The 15,738-nt window shown below is 48.9% G+C and overlaps 1 protein-coding gene across 2 annotated transcripts in view; it reads left to right on the top strand.

The window, feature by feature from the left end:
* Positions 1 to 15,738, top strand: part of NKAIN1 (sodium/potassium transporting ATPase interacting 1) — a 67,728-nt gene that overhangs the window by 26,377 nt on the left and 25,613 nt on the right. The gene's annotated exons all lie outside the window — the stretch shown is intronic.

Here is a 15,738-nt window from a genome sequence, read left to right as displayed (position 1 = left end):
CCCAAGTAGCTGGGATTACAGATGCTCGCCACCACACCCAGCTAATTTTTTTTTTTTTTTTTAGACAGAGTCTTGCTCTGATGCCCAGGTTGGAGTCCAGTGGAGTGATCTCAGCTCACTGCAACCTCTGCCTCCCAGGTTCAAGCAATTCTCCTGCCTCAGTCTCCTGAGTAGCTGGGATTACAGGCATGTGCCACCACGCCCAGCTACTTTTTGTATTTTTAGTAGAGATGGGGTTCCACCATGTTGGTCAGGCTGGTCTCAAACTGCTGACCTTGTGATCCACCTGCCTCAGCCTCCCAAAGTGTTAGGATTACAGGCATGAGCCACCGAGCCAGGAGAATTTTTTGTACCGATGGGGTTTTACCACGTTGGCCAGGCTGGTCTTGAACTCCTGATCTTGTGATCCACCCACCTTGGCCTCCCAAAGTGCTGGGATTACGGGTGTGAGCCACTTCACCCAGCCCTAGCCGTTGTTATGAATGCTTGTATTAAAGGTCAGAGTCCAGTATTCTGAAGGGAAACCGTCAAGCCCAGTCACTGGGGATACTGCCTCAGAGATGCGCTGCTCACGGCCTCCGCCACGATTCCTTCCCACTGCCTGAACACTCACAGGCCCCAGTGATCCCTCCCAGGGCCTTCAGTTGGGCCAGACACCTCCATTCCCCATATACGGTGGATTACCAGGAAAGGGACTGAGAGGAGGGGTGGAGGAGGTGTCATTTATTCCATCATGCCGCCGGAATCAGAGCAGGAGGCCTGTGCCGACAAGCAAAGCCTCAGTTTAGGGATGAGTAGTGCAGTGCCAGGAAGGACACCAGACTGGCAGACCCCTCCACCTGTCTGAGCCTCAGTGTCCTGGACCGTCCAATGGGGATAACAGTCCCACATCACAGGCGGCGTAAATCACCATCTGAGCAGTGAAGCGCTGTCCAGATGTTGGTGCCTGCTGTGACTCTCCACAGGAAAGAGAAGCGGGAAGCTAGGATCCGAGGCTGGGATCTGAGCCAAGACTGGGACAGAAAGTAGGTACGGGGGATCCTGAAGGCCTGGGTGGGGAGGGACTGCCGTGCACCTTTGCCTGCGGGGCTCCGGACACCCACTGCTGTTGCCAGGCAGACTTCCCCACCTGGCTTTTAGTGGGAAGGAGAAGTCAGAAGTGGTTGCTGCTGCCATAGCAGTGAGACTGGTTTTCATCAGAATTTCCTTCCTGGGAGAATCAGTACAAGGAGCTGCCACTAAATAAGTCAGGGAATTGGATTTTTTCTCCTCCCTCAAGGTCACATGAAGAGTGGCCTCAGCCAGGACAATGACCTCTGGACTCCTTCCAGATGCTGACCGGAACATAAGACTCCCCACCATAGATGTTTAATGCCTCCAGCATGATGTTTGGCCCTAGGGGCCACTGGAGGGCTTAGTGTCCCCTTCCCAGCCCCAGGCTGCTTTCCCTGTTCAGGCCACAGGGCACAACAGCCCCTCCAGCCCTTCCCTTTGGTGTCGATCCCTCCCATGCCCCCAGCTCTAGCCACCTGGGTCCTTTCCAGCCCCTCCTATTATGCTTATCTCCTTCTCTTCACGGGACCTTTGCACAGGCACTCACCTCTGCCGGAGTCTCCCTCCCTTTCCTCCTTATCCTGTTACCTCTTCCTTCAGGTCACTTCCTCCTGGAAGTCCTCCTTGACCACTCCCATCACAGCTCTTCTCCTTGGCACCCTTCCTTCAGAGCGCTGAGCACAACAGGGGTGGGCTTGCGTGCACACACACACACACACAAGTACACGCATGCATACATATGTGTGCACACATATGTGCATGTGCACACATCCACAAACACTGAATGTAAACTCTGAGGCCAATATTCGTTTCTTTTTTTTCCTTTTTTTCAAGTTTTATTGAGATACAATTCACATACCATAAAATTGTTCTATTTTAAAGTGTATAATTCAGTGGTTTTCCATGTATTCATAAAGTTGTGCAGTCGTCACCACTGTCTGATTCCTGAATATTTCCATCACCTAAAAAGAGACCCATATGCCAGGCGCAGTGGCTCAAGCCTGTAATCCCAGCACTTTGGGAGGCCGAGGCGGGTGGATCACAAGGTCAAGAGATCAAGACCATCCTGGTCAACATGGTGAAACCCCATCTCTACTAAAAATACAAAAAAAATTAGCTGGGCATGGTGGCGCGTGCCTGTAATCCCAGCTACTCAGGAGGCTGAGGCAGGAGAATTGCCTGAACCCAGGAGGCAGAGGTTGCGGTGAGCCGAGATCGCGCCATTGCACTTCAGCCTGGGTAACAAGAGTGAAACTCTGTCTCAAAAAAAAAAAAAAAAGAGACCCCCAAACCCATTAGCAGTCACTCCCCACTCCCCCTTGCCATTGGCCGCTGGCACCCACTAATCTATTTTCTGTCTTTCTGGATTTGCCTACTCCGGACATTTTGTGTAAGTGGAATCACACAGTAGGTGATCCTTTGTGACTGGCATCCTTCACCTAGCATAATGTTTCAAGGATCATCCACGTTGTGGCAGGTATCAATACTTCATTGCTTCTTATGGCTTAATAATCCATTGTTTGGATATATCACTTCTTAAAATTTTATTTTATTAATTTATTTTGTTTTGTTTTGTTTTTTTGAGACAGGGACTCACACTGGTCCAGGCTGGAGTGCAGTGGTGTGATCGTGGCTCACTGCAGCCTCAACCTCCTGGGCTCAAGCAATTGCAATCCTTATGCCTCAGCCTCCCAAGTAACTGGGACTACAGGTGTGCACCACCACACCCAGCTAATTTTTAAGTTTTTGTAGAAACAAGGTCTCCCTGTATTGCCCAGGCTGGTTTTGAATTCCTGTACTCCAGGGATCCTCCCACCTCACCCTCTCGAAGTGCTGGGATTACAGGCATGAGCCACTGCAGCCGACTTGAATTGCATTTTTTTAATCCATTTGTCAGGTGATGGACATTGGGCTGTTTCCACTTTTTGGCTGCCGTAAATAATGCTGCTCTGAGCATTTGTGTACAAGCATTGTGTTAACTTTGTTTTCACTTCTCAGGTGTAGATACCTGGGAGTAGAAATGCAGGGCCACGTGATCACTCTGTTAACTGTTTGAAGAACTGGCCCATTTTCCACAGCAGCCACACCATTTTACATTTCCACCAGCAATGCATGAGAGTTCCAGTTTCTCTGCATCCTCATCAACATTTGTTATTATCTGCCTCTCTCATTAAGGCCACTCTAGTGGGTGTGAAGTATCTCACGTTTTTGATTTGCATTTCCCAAATGACTATTTTGAGCTTATTTTTACATGCCTATTACCCACTTGTATACCTCTTTTGAGAAATTTCTCTTCAAATCCTTTGTCCATTTTTTTTTTTTTTTTTTTTTTTTTTTTGAGACAGAGTTTCACTCTTGTTACCCAGGCTGGAGTGCAATGGCACGATCTCGGCTCACTGCAACCTCTGCCTCCTGGGTTCAGGCAATTCTCCTGCCTCAGCCTCCTGAGTAGCTGGGATTACAGGCACGCGCCACTATGCCCAGCTAATTTTTTGTATTTTTAGTAGAGACGGGGTTTCACTATGTTGACCAGGTTGGTCTCGATCTGTTAACCTCGTGATCCACCTGCCTCGGCCTCCCAAAGTGCTGGGATTACAGGCTTGAGCCACTGCGCCCGGCCTGCTTGTCCATTTTAAATTGGGTTGTTTATCTATTTACTGGTGAATTGCAAAAGTTTATATATTCTGGATTTTGGACACTTATTAGATGTATGATTTGCAAACACCGTCTCACATTGTATGGGCTGACTTTTCACTGCCTTTTTTTTGTAACCTTAACAACTTTATCAGTGCAACTTTTCACTTTCTTGATGGTATCCTTGATATACTGTTTTTCAATAAAAAGAAAAATGAAGTTGTTTTTATTTTATGGCTGGGCACAGTGGTTAATGCCTGTAATCCCGAAGTTTTGAGAGGCCGAGATGGACAGTTTGCTTGAGCTCGAGTTCGAGACCAGCCTGGGCAACACGGCGAGACCCCATCTCTACCAAAAATCCAAAAAGTAGCTGGGTTTGGTGGTGTGCACCTGTGGTTCTAGCTACTCTAGAGGCTGAGGCGGGATCACTTGCGCCTAGGAATCGGAGGTTGCAGTGAGGTGAGATTTACAGCACTGCATTCCAGCCTGGGTGACAGAATGAAACCTTGTTTCAAAAAAAAGAAACTGTTACCTAATCCAAAGTCATACAGATTTATACCTATGGTTCCTTCTAAGGAGTTATAGTTTTAGCTCTTTTTTTTTTTTTTTTTTTTTTTGAGACGAAGTTTCGCCCTTGTTACCCAGGCTGGAGTGCAATGGCGCGATCTCGGCTCACCGCAACCTCTGCCTCCTGGGTTCAGGCAATTCTCCTGCCTCAGCCTCCTGAGTAGCTGGGATTACAGGCACGAGCTACCATGCCCAGCTAATTTTTTGTATTTTTAGTAGAGACGGGGTTTCACCATGTTGACCAGGATGGTCTCGATCTTCTGACCTCGTGATCCACCCGCCTCGACCTCCCAAAGTGCTGGGATTACAGGCGTGAGCCACCGCCCCTGGCCCAGTTTTAGCTCTTATATTTAGCTTTTTGACCTATTCTGACTTCATTTTTGTCTATGATGTGAGGTAGGAGGGCAGCTTTATTCTTTTGCATATGGGTATCCAGTTGTCCCAGCACCATTTGATGAAAAACTGTGCTTTCTCCATTGAACGGTCTGACACCCTTGTTGAAAATCACTTGACAATAGATGTTTGGATCTGGTTTGGGACTAGGTGCTCCATTTATCTACATGTCTATCCTTACACTAGTACCATACTGTTTTGATAACTGTAACTTTATCATTGTAAGTTTTCAAGTCAGGAAGTGTGAGTCCTAAAACTTTGTTCTTTTTCAAGATTATTTGGTTACTTGGAGTCCATGTATTTCTTTTTTTATTTAGATGGAATCTTGCTGTGTCACCCAGGCTGGAGTGCAGTGGCACGATCTCTGCTCACTACAACCTCCACCTCCTGGGTTCAAGTGATTCTCCTGCCTCAGCCTCCTGAGCAGCTAGGACTACAGGCGAGCACCACCATGCCTGGCCAAGATTCTACATATTTCCATATGAATTTTCTGAGGTCAACTTACACATTTCTGGGAAAAAAATGGTAGTTGGAATTTTGATAGAGAATGCATTGAATCTGTAGACCAATTTTGGGAGTATCACCATTTTAACAATACCTAGTCTCTCAACCCATGAATTTAGGTCTTCTTTAATTTCTTCAATCGTGTTTTGTTTTCAGTGTACAGGTCGTGCGCTTCCTTGGTTAAACTTATGCTAAGCATTTTCTTCTTCTTGATGCTATTGTACATGAAATTGTTTTGTTAATTGGATGTTTAGATTGTTCATTGCTAGTGTGTAGAAATTCAAGTGATTTTTGCATATTGATCTTGGACTGCAGCCTTGCTGACCTAAATTAGTAGCTCTAGTAGTTTTTTTGTGGATTCTTTAGTTTTTTTTCTACATTCAAGATCATGAAATCTGCAATTAGCAAATAGTTTTACTTCTTCTTTTCCAATGTGGATGCCTTTGATTTCTTTTTCTTGCCTAATTGTCCTGGCTAGAACCTCCAGCACAGTGTTGAATAGCAGTGATGAGAGCGGACATCCAGTCTTGTTCCTGATCTTAGGGGGAAAGCTTTCAGTCTTTTACTATTAAGTATGATGTCAGCTGTGGGTTTCCTGTAGATGCCCTTCACCAGGTTGAGGAAGTTCCTTTCTCCTTCTATTTTGTTGAGTGTTTCTGTCATGACAGTGGCTGTGCCTGCTTTTGCCTTTGTCCGCTGCTTTGTCTCCACTGTCTAGTGTTATGATTGACATCCAATAAATATGTATTGGTTGGACAAATCAGGTAAGAATGAAGAGGACTCACAATGGCCAATGGAGCCCAGCCTTCCAAGACCCTTCCTTCAGGGATTCTAAATGTCCATGTCCCTGACTTCAAGATCGGACCCTTTCTCCTTACTCACCCCTGTCAGCCTTCCCCTGACCTGACACACAGACTTGGGTTCTGTTAGAAATGATCTCCATTTCAGATGAGGAAACGGGCTCAGCTGTGTTGACTGACCTACTCTAAAGTAATGGCAAAAACCACAATTGCTTTTGCACCAGACCTAATAGCTGTGTGGCCGGTGGGTACGTCTGGTTTCTCAGGTTGCTGTTCTTGTACCTGCTGGCCTGGGAGAAGGAGGGTGCTAAGCTCTAAGAGATCCATTAGTAAGACAACGTGGGCTGGGCGTGTGGCTTATGCCTGTATTCCCAGCACTTTGGGAGGCTGAGGTGGTTGGATCACAAGATCAAGAGATTGAGATCATCCTGGCCAACGTGATGAAACCCCATCTCTACTAAAAAAAAATAGAAAAAGTAGGCCGGATGCGGTGGCTCACGCCTGTAATCCCAGCACTTTGGGAGGTCGAGGCGGGTGGATCACGAGGTCAAGAGATCGAGACCATTGTGTCAACATGGTGAAACCCTATCTTTTCTAAAAAATACAAAAAATTAGCTGGGCATGGTGGCGTGTGCCCGTAATCCCAGCTACTCAGGAGGCTGAGGCAGGAGAATTGCCTGAATCCAGAAGGCGGAGGTTGTGGTGAGCCGAGATCGCGCCATTGCACTCCAGCCTGGGTAACAAGAGCGAAACTCCGTCTCAAAAAAAAAAAAAAAAAAAAAAAATACAAAAAGTAGCTGGGTGTGGTGGCGCACACCTATAGTGCCAGCTACTCAGGCTGAGGCAGGAGAATCACTTGAACCTGGGAGGCAGAGGTTGCAGTGAGCCGAGATCATGCCACTGCACTTCCAACCTGGCGACGGAGCGAGACTGTCTCAAAAAAAAAAAAAAAAAAAAAAAGACATAATGCATCTCTGCAGAGCATCATTCTACCCTGAACTTGGTGAGCATGAACTAAGGAGGAGCCTCTATTGCACAGTAGAATGCTGGATGATGCGTATTCTATTCTCTCTCTCTTTTTTTTTTTTTGAGACGGAGTTTCGCTCTTGTTACCCAGGCTGGAGTGCAATGGCGCGATCTCGGCTCACCACAACCTCCGCCTCCTGGGTTCAAGCAATTCTCCTGCCTCAGCCTCCTGAGTAGCTGGGATTACAGGCATGTGCCACCACGCCCAGCTAATGTTTTGTATTTTTAGTAGAGACGGGGTTTCACCATGTTGACTAGGATGGTCTCGATCTCTTGACCTCGTGATCCACCCGCCTCGACCTCCCAAAGTGCTGGGATTACAGGCTTGAGCCACCGCACCCGGCCTTCTTTTTTTCTTTTTTTTAATAAGACAGGGTCATACTCTGTCACTCAGGCTGGAGTACAGTGGCCCAACAATAGCTCACGTCTCAACCAACCTCCTGGTTTCAAGGAATCCTCTCACCTCAGCATCCTGAATAGCTAAGACTACAGGCATGTACCACCACACCTGGCTAATTTTTTTTCTTTCTTTCTTTGTTTTTTTTTTTTTTTTTTTTTTTTGAGACAGGATCTCGCTCTGTCACCCAGACTGGAGGATAGTGATGCAATCACAGCTCCCTGCAACCTTGACCTCCCAGGCTCAAGTGTTCCTCCCACCGCAACCTCCAGAGTAGCTGGGACCACAGGTGCACACCACTATGCCTGGCTACTTTTTTTATTTTTTATAGAGACAGGGGTCTCACTATGTTGCCCTGGTCTCAAACTCCTAGGTTCAAGTAGCACTGCATCAGCTTCTTAAAACACTGGAATTGCAGGTGCGAGCCATCATGCCTGGCTATGGATATTCTTTTAGGATAAAACAAAGTTACAGGAGACTCCCTTTTCTGCAGGAGGCTCCCTGGAGGTGGACTGTGCTGTTGGGGTGCTCAGCTGGTAGAGAGGTAGAGGCTGCACTCTGCTGGGCCGCTGTTTTTTGTTTTTTGTCTTTTGTTTTTTTTGAGACAGTTTCACTCTTGTTGCCCAGGCTGGAATGCAGTGGTGCAATCTCAGCTCACTGCAGCTTCCACCTCCCGGATTCAAGCGATTCTCCTGCCTCAGCCTACTGAGTAGCTGGGACTATGCCCAACTAATTTTTGTGTTTTTGGTAGAGATGGGGTTTCACCGTGTTGCTCAGGCTGGTCACGATCTCTTGACCTCAGGTGATCCACCTGCTTCTGCCTCCCAAAGTGCTGGGATTACAGGCATAAGCCACCGCCCCCAGCCTGGCCTGCTTTTCTTAGCCCAGTCTTGGCCCAGTGGGATGGTCTTCCTGTTCAAGCCACAGAGGGTATCTTCCCTGTTAGGGGAGAGCTTGATGGCTCCCAGGATGTCGGTTATTCCACTGGATCCACTCCTACCACCTGGAAGGCGAGAAGGGTAGGAGTTGTAGTGCCCATTTTACAGATGAGGAAGCTGAGGCCCTGGAAGGTCAAGGGTGATTTGCCCAAGGCCTCAATATCATGACTCTCAGAGACCGACAGCATGTTAGAGACCTCCACCAGAGTGTGGCACGGGATAGGAACAGGCAGAATTCCTGAAAGTCAGGTTTGCGTAACACCTCTGCTGTAGACAAGGGCTGATGCTCTCAAAGACTGGGGCAGCTTCAAGGGAGCATTTTGAGAGAGCCCTGTGGCCTAGCAAACAGTGCACTTACATCAGAGGTTTCCAGTGGCCCCCATGTGCACCTGTGGGGGCCACAGAGACCTCGGGTTAATTGCAGGGTCCTGCGAGCTTTGATGTCTCTGTGCCTGGGACCTCCACCCCCGGGGGTACTATGAAGGCAGGTAGGCTGCCCTGCTTGATAGGGTAGAAAAGGCCTGTAGGACTTCTGCATTTTGTCTTATTAGCAAGGAAGAAAGGCTTCTGGAAAGAATGATAGAAGCCTTCACGAAAGGAAGCCGGGAACGAGAAAGCTGCTGCGGAGGCAGAGCTCCATCAGAACACAAGTTTCCATAAGTAGGGAGGGGAAGAAAGAATTGGACTCAGAGGAGACGAAAGAACGGCATGTGCTGGGTGCTTCTTCTGTACCAGACATCATGCTTTGCGTCCTTTTATGTCACAAAGACGCTGAGGTTTTATTCTTTTCCTTTTTATAGATGAAGAAATGGGCTTCGGGAGATTTAAACACTTGCTAGAGGTCACACGGCCAGTAAATGATGGAGTGGGGATTTGAACAGAACACATCTCAGCCATCATCGGTGGCGTGAATGGATCCACTGGGAGGGTTTCTGGTTCCAGGAGTGCAGGGAGTTAGGCCCCAGCGGTGATGCTTTGGGAGCCCAGCAGCTGTCTGTGGACCAGAAGAGCCAGTGGAGAAATCACCTGAGTCTGGTGGACAGGCTCTAGAGCCTGCAGATCTGTGTTCCTGCCTCTACCATGTCCTGGCTGTGTGACCTGGGATCTGTTACTTCACCTTCCTGGGCCTCAGCATCCATGTATGTAAAATGACACTTCTTCAAGAGGTGACAGGAGGCCGGGCGCAGTGGCTCATGCCTGTAATCCCAGCACTTTGGGAGGCCGAGACGGGTGGATCACGAGGTTAGGAGTTCAAGACCAGCCTGACCAAGACGGTGAAACCCCGTCTCTACTGAAAATACAAAAATTAGCTGGGCATGGTGGTGGGAGCCTGTAATCCCAGCTGCTTGGAAGGCTGAGGCAGAGAATTGCTTGAACCCAGGAAGCAGAGGTTACAGTGAGCCGAGATCACGCCACTGCATTCCAGCCTGGGTGACAGAACGAGACTCTGTCTCAAACAAAACAAAACAAAACCAGGAGTTGACAGGAGTACATGAAATGGACATCAAGCAGTGTGTACAGGGCAGGCTCAGTGCAAAACCCCAGAGGGTGGGCAATGTCAGTTTCAGTCCTTGCCCTCTTCCTTGGGCTTGTGTAATTTGACACTTGAAGTTGGTCTCTGTGTCACCATAACTGGGCACCACTCAAGGTCAGGGCACGGGCTGTTCCTCTTTGCACCCACAAATGCTTCATGGGCAGAGGAGAACAAGAGTGGGGCAGGGAGTCCAGCTGGGCCAGGCAGTTGCTGGGCTGCTTGGGGATGAGTGGGGGAAAATGCCACCTGGCCTCAAAGTGACCTGCACAGTAGGACAACTGTGATCCCTGCTCCCTCAGAACATGAGTCCTCTGTACGGGCAACACAGGCCCAGAGGCTGCACTACAGAGAACAGTCATCATAGCTGACACTTAACGTGGCTGTGAAGCAGGCAGCGTTCGAAACATTTGACACAGATTCCCTCACTTAAGCCTCACAACATCCCCTTGAAATTGGTACCGTTGTCATCCTCTCCATTTTACAAATGGCTAGTAAATGACAGCCAGGATTCGAAATTAAAGAACAGAGAGGTGAAGTAACTTATTGAAGGTCACACCGCTGATAAGTCTTAAAAATGGGATTCAAACCCAGATAGTTTGGCTCCTAAGCCACACTTTTTATTTATTTATTTATTTATTTTTGAGATGGAGTTTCGCTCTTGTTACCCAGGCGCGATCTCGGCTCACTGCAACCTCCGCCTCCTGGGTTCAGGCAATTCTCCTGCCTCAGCCTCCTGAGTAGCTGGGATTACAGGCACGTGCCACCATGCCCAGCTAATTTTTTGTATTTTTAGTAGAGACGGGGTTTCACCATGTTGACCAGGATGGTCTCAATCTCTTGACCTCGTGATCCACCCGCCTCGGCCTCCCAAAGTGCTGGGATTACAGGCTTGAGCCACCGTGCCCGGCCTTTTATTTTTATTTTTTAAGAGACGAGGTCTCGCTGTGTTGCCCAGGCTGGAGTGCAGTGGCTATTCACAGGTGCGATCTTACTACTGATCAGCACAGGAGTTTTGACCTACTCCGTTTCTGACCTGGGCCAGTTCACCCCTCCTTAAGCGACCTCCCAGGAGGTCATCATATTGATGCTCAACTTAGTGCAGACACTGAATCGGCATAGCGTGATAGAGCCTAAAACCCCTGGACTCAAGCGATCCTCTAGCCTCAGCCTCCTGAGTAGTTGGGACTACAGGCACGCACCACCGCGCCTAGCTAGGCCATACTTTAGCTTCTATGGTGTACAATTTCTTGGAGGACAAGCAGCAAGAATCTGACCTTGGTATAAAATCAATGATTTAATTATTATCCCAATAATGGCACATGTGGACACAGCATTTTACAGTTTAAAAAGCACATATAGCCGGGCACAGTGGCTCACACCTGTAATCCCAGCACTTTGTGAGTCTGAGGTGGGCAGATCACTTGAGGTCAGGAGTTCAAGACCAGCCTGGCCAACATGACAAAACCCCATCTCTATAAAAATTACAAAAATTAGCAGGATGTGGTGGTGCATGCCTGTAGTCCCAGCTACTCAGGAGGCTGAGGTGGGAGGACCCCTTGAGCCTTAGAGCTTGGGGCTGTAGTGAGCCATGATCATGCCACTGCACTTCAGCCTGAGCGACAGAGTGAGACCCTGTGTCAGAAAAATAAAAATAGGCCAGGCACAGTGGCTCACGCTTATAATCCCTGCACTTTGGGAGGCTGAGGTGGGCAAATCGCTTGAGTTCCGGAGTTTGAGACTAACCTGAGCAACGTAGTGAAACCCTGTCTCCACCAAAAATACAAAAAAATTAGCCAAGTGTAGTGGCATGAACCTATGGTCCTAGCTTCTTAGGAGGCTGAGGCAGGAGGATCGCTTGAGCCCAGGAGGCAGAGGTTGCAGTGAGCCAAGATCTTGCCACTGCATTCCAGCTTAGGCAATGCAATAAGACCCTGTCTTAAAAAAACTAAATACCTAAAATAAATAAAAATTTAAAAAATAAAATAAAAACCACATACTACTATATAGCTTGCTTTCACGGTTGTGATTTACTGATTCTCTAACTTCTCTGTAAAGAAGGTGGGGCTTTATTGGCTTCTTTTTAAATGTTTATTTCTTATTTAAACCAGAGAGTTTATTTATTTTTATTTATTTATTTTTTACTTTCATTTTTATTTTTTTGAGACAAGAGTTTCCCTCTTGTTGCCCAGGCTGAAGTGCAGTGGCGTGATCTCGGCTCACTGCAACCCATGCCTCCTGGGTTCAAGCAATTCTCCTGCCTCAGCCTCCTGAGTAGCTGGGACTACAGGCTCACGCCACCACGCCCCGCTAATTTTTGTATTTTTAGTAGAGATCAGGTTTCATCATATTGGTCAGGCTGGTCTCAAACTCCTGATCTCAGGTGATCCTCACACTTTGGCCTCCCAAAGTGCTGGGATTATAGGCATGAGCCACTGCACCTGGCCTAAACTAGAGAGTTTAAAATGCTTGTCTGGGCCAGGTGTGGTGGTGGGCTCCTGTAATCCCAGCTACTTGGGAGGCTGAGGCAAGAGAATCATGTGAACCTGGGAGGCGGAGGTTGCAGTGAGCCAAGATCGAGCCATTGCACTCTAGCCCAGGCGACAGTGCGAGACTCTGTCTCAAAAAAAAAAAAAAAACCTTGTCCAATCCATGATAATTGAACACCTAATGTGAAAAGTCATTCATTCACATTACCTCAGTAATCCTCCCACAAATCGAGAAGGTAGATATTGTTCCCATTTTACAGTTGAGGAAACTGACACACAGGAGGTGACTTTCCCAGATCCTACAACTTGTGAGAGCTGGGACTCACCTCCAGGCCTGCCTGAGCTGATAATTACCAAGCTCTCCAGCAGCCTCACTCCCGTGCTGGGCGGACGTTACCTCCTGCTTGTTTTTGTTCTGACCTTCCATTCATCATTTCCATCCCTCTAGCCACTCCTGAAATTCCGAACGCTGCCTTAATTCATTCTCTCTATCTAAGTGCCCGCTTCATTAAGGTGCTTTCCGCCATGAGTTTTTGGCTTAATTATGTGGTGTTCATTGTACTTAGTCGGGGGATCTGATTAATCACCATTTTATTTACCCAAATGTTCATTTATCTGCAGTTGGCGTCTCCTGGGAGAGCCTTGGTTTTGCTGAGCTGCCCTGCCTGGATTGTCTTCCCCTCCACCCCTGTCTTAAGTGCTTCTCTTTGGAGGGCACCTTCTCTCCGGGCTTTGGCTGCCCACTCCAAAGCCTGCCCAGGTCCCAGCATCTGGAAGATGGGATTGGGAATGCCTCAGTATAGACATGGGGACATGGGCAGAGGTAGAGTAGGAATTGACAAGAAGATGGGAGTCCTGGAAGAGTGTGACCTCAGGCATGGAGGATTCTGAACCCCGTCCTCAGCTTGCCAAGAAAGGCCTCAGCATTCCCACCTGGTCCCCCATTTCCAGCCCATCCTCCTCCTGCAGCCAGAGAGCACTGCACCCAAAGCACCCAGATTCCATGTCTCTATGCTCAGACCTTCCCTGTCTCCTACGGACCAACAGAATAAAGCCCTGGGTCCAAGGTCCAGCCACATCTCTTCTCTCACACCCCACCACCCCTCATTTCATTCATCCAGAGCTACCCCAGGCCTCCAAGCTGTCCATACCCTCTCCATATCATCTGACCAACTTGTCCCAGTTTGCCCAGGACTTTTGGAACTTGTCCCTGAAAGTGCTGTGCTCCGAGAAACCCATGGCCTCAGGCACACCGGGACGGCTGGTCACTTGCAGCTCAGGGTCACCCACAGTCTCAGGCAGACTCATGCGGACATGCTAATTTGTCCCCATCAGTTTAGTCTTTGAATGTCTTTTTTTCTTATAAAAATATTACTCTTCAGCCGGGTGTGGTGGTGCTCGCCTGTAATCCCAGCACTTTGGGAGGCCAAGGGAGGCAAATTACTTGATGTCAGGAGTTCGAGACCTGCCTGGCCAACATGGTGAAACCCCCTACTAAAAATACAAAAATTAGCCGGGCATGGTGGCATGTGCCTGTAATCCTGGCTACTTGGGAGGCTGAGACAAGAGAATCACTTGAACCTGGGAGGCGGAGGTTGCGGTGAGTCGACATTGCGCCACTGCTCTCCAGCCTGAGCAACGAGTGAAACTCGATCTCAATAAATAAAAAGAAAGAAAGGGCTAGCGTACAAAGCTGGTAGCCTCCAGCTTCTTTATTTTATTTTATTTTATTTTTGAGACAAAGTCTCGCTCTGTCACCCAGGCCAGAGTGCAGTGACATGATCTCAGCTCACTGCAATCTCCGCCTCCCAGGTTCAAACAATCCTCCTCCCTTGGCCTCTTGAGTAGCGGGGATTACAGGCACCTACCATCACGCCTGGCTAATTTTTGTATTTTTAGTAGAGACGGGGTTTCACCATGTTGGCCAGGCTGGTCTCGAACTCCTGACCTCAGGTGATCCACCTGCCTCAGCCTCCCAAACTGCTGGGATTACAGTTGTGAACCACCATGCCAAGCCTGCCTCCAGCTTCTAATTCACTTCCAGTCCAAAACCAGAGATGGGGGAGGGGAAGGGCTCGTGGAAGGTTGCGGCATCAGAGGAGCAGCCTCTGCCTGGCTCCTTCAAGATTTCTGGGCCATTGAGAGGGGCCAGCCCCCCGGGCAGAAGGCAAGGAACTCCAGGAATGGAGACTGGGGACTGGCCTGCGTGTGGTGAGGCCTGTGATTGGGAATGAATTTAGGAAACCCCTCAGTCTTCTCAGCACCACAGCGAGGAGGGCATCCTGTCCCCCTCTCTAGGGAAGAAACTGAGTCACAGAGAGTCACTGGCCTGCAGACCGGTCTCTGCACTGCTCCAGATTGCCTTCCACTGTGGCCCACAGCGGCTTGAATCAGATGGTCAGTGAGAAGACAGGCCAATAGGATGAAGTGACTTTGGATTTTTTTTCTAGACGGAGTTTTGCTTTTCCTGCAAACTCCACCTCCCAAGTTTAGTCGATTCTCAGGCTTCAGCCTCCTGAGTAGCTGGGACTACAGGCATGGGCCACCGTGCCCAACTAATTTTTGTATTTTTAGTAGAGACAGGGTTTCACCATGTTGGCCAGGATGGTCTTGATCTCTTGACCTTGTGATCCTCCCACCTTAGCCTCCCAAAGTGCTGGGATTACAGGTGTGAGCCATTGCACCCAGCTTCATTTTTTTAAAGACTTCCCTTTGGTAGCACCCTGGGCCTTTTGGCCCAGGATTTATGCAAATTAATGTAGATATATTCTAATTAGATCACTACCAGGCACTTTCTTCTAATGGAGCTGCCAGCTCAGAGGTGTAGTGGGTTAGATCTGCCCAGAAGGGGCCTGCAGAGCCCCCCGGCTGGGGAAGGGATGGGGATGGGTCAGCGGTCACTGAGATGAGGGGTGGGGTTGCCATGGATACAGAGGCCAGGCCCCTGTGGCTGCCTCCTGACAAGATGTGAGCTGGCCAGATCAGGTGCATCCTGGGTCTCCCTAGCAGCTCCAAGCTGGTCTCTGAGGGCTAATGATGCAGAAGGTGAGCAGATGCTCCCTGGTTCCCGGGGCCCCAGTGAAGGTTGAGGGCTGGGCTGCAGCAGGAGGGTGTGCAGACAGGCAGATGGCAGTCAGGGGATTGGGGGCCCGGACCTGTCCTGAGGAGGAGGAAGATTACCCCTCCAGAATGGAAGGCACCTCCAGCAGCGCCGTAAAGCGTGAGATTCCCAAATGCCGGAGCATGCAAGCAGGCTGGGCAGCCAAGTCTCAGAGAGCACGCGTGGTAGGATGCGGTAGAAAAGAGCAAGGGTGTGGCACCAAGACTGGTTGGAGTCAGCTCTTCTGCATCCCCTTGGGCAAGGCTGCCACTGCTCTGGGCCTCAGTTTCCTCATTTATAAGAAGG

This window comes from Saimiri boliviensis, chromosome 11, assembly GCF_048565385.1.
Source record: "Saimiri boliviensis isolate mSaiBol1 chromosome 11, mSaiBol1.pri, whole genome shotgun sequence".
NCBI lineage: Eukaryota > Metazoa > Chordata > Mammalia > Primates > Cebidae > Saimiri > Saimiri boliviensis.
The sequence above is the reverse complement of the archived record's forward strand: the minus strand, read 5'-3'. Positions and strand labels throughout refer to the sequence as shown.